The sequence below is a fragment of the Entamoeba invadens genome (genome assembly GCF_000330505.1).
Source record: "Entamoeba invadens IP1 unplaced genomic scaffold scaff_1105074725685, whole genome shotgun sequence".
In the NCBI taxonomy this organism is placed as follows: Eukaryota; Evosea; order Mastigamoebida; family Endamoebidae; genus Entamoeba; species Entamoeba invadens.
Genome location: NW_004443547.1, coordinates 106,749 through 108,609, shown reverse-complemented (window position 1 = coordinate 108,609; position 1,861 = coordinate 106,749).

Sequence of the window (1,861 nt, the reverse complement as noted above, 5' to 3'; positions counted from 1 at the left end):
GTCCAAAGTACCTTTCAATCAACGCGTTTGAGTCGATGAAGTTGTGTTTCTTTGTGTCGAAACTTTTGAGTAACTTCCCAATTTATTTTGCCGCGCAGACTCATTCAAATTGAAACACAAACTGAAATAGAAAATGCCATCCATCTAGTTTTCTTAATAAAAGATCTTCTCGATGTTTTTGTTCTTCATTTCCTCCAATGAATAGTCCAATTTTCTTATTGATAAATTTTTAAATTAAAGTGTTGGAAATGTTTTTTTCTGATCCTCCAAGTCTTTTTTTGTTTTTTTAATTCTTTTAAATCTTTTACAACTTTCTTGATCTTTTCTTCTACGATAAATAATTCTTCTTTCTTATTGATTATATATTTTTATGGTCGGTAAATGGAATGATCTTGTTTTCAATACTTGATAAACATAAAGGATCAAGTGAATTAAAAACAACACCAACAAAGTGTGTAATAATATTTTTTTAGTATCATATATATTTATTTTATAAGTCAACATGTCATAATTTAATTTTGTAATAGTATTTTGACCTTATATATTTCTTCTATGAAGAACAGTTGATAAACCAGCAATTATACCTTTTCTAACAAGATCTATAACTTTGTTGTCTTCTTTGTTGTAAATAAGATTATTGAATTGTGCATAATTACGTATTTGAATCATAAATTGACAACAGTTTGAACTCTATTACTAACATATGTATTACAATAATTACAAACAAGTTCTACATTATTAATAGAATGACCAAGTTTGTTATCAATTCTATCTAAGGTTGGTTTATTGCTTTTGATAAATTTACAATTACAATATTTACATATTCCATTATTAATACTATTTTCAAAAAGTTTAAAATCGTTATTAGTAATGTTATTGGTTACATCTCTATCAGCTAATTTGTCTTGTAATTGATAACGACAAACCATATTTTTGTAATCATATTCTGATAAATTGTAAACATCTGTTTCAATAGTTTGTTGATATTCATCATTAACATCAAAATCTTCATAACATTTAAGATATTTTGTACTTGCTGCTAAACTTGCTAATGATATAAAATGTAACATGTATTGGTCATCTTGATGATATAATTTTATTAAATTGTCGATAATTGGAAACATAATCACAGTGTCTTGAATTTTATAATATCCAGTGTATTTAAAAAAGTTTGGATAATTTTTGTACGAAACTCCGTTTCTGAGGCTCGTTGAGCCCTAATCTTCTAAATATTTATTATAATCTGATTCTGAATTCAGTTTGCTTTAAAGAGTTAAAGAAGTCCTCTCTTTTTAATGGTTCTGTTCTTAATAATTGTTCTTTAATATTTTCCGTTTTGAGTTGTTGATATGAAAATGCACATTTAACTATATTTTCGTTATTACCATATGATTTTGATGCTTCATATAAACTAATAGGTGATACATAATTCATAGCATCTTTGAATGTGATGTTAATAAATCCATATTTAATAGTCAACATTTTACAGTAATTAGATAAACCAAAAATATTAATATTATTAGCATCAATATTATCAAGACGATTAATAATAAATCTTGTATCAAATTTTTCACTGTTCCAACCTAAAACTGGTACATTTGATTATCATGATTTCAACAGTTTATGAAGATCTTCATTTTCACTATATTCTGGTTTATTGAGATTGGGCAAGAAGTTCTGATTGTTAGCTTCTTGGATATCTTTACCTTATATATATATTGAATAGCATCTTCAACAAAAATGATCATTTTCAATTAAATCACCATCTTTGATATCATATTTACAGAAATATTTTGAACTAATCATATCATCAAGGTTGTCACTAACAGCTAAACTGAATTCAGATAATACTGCGTTAATA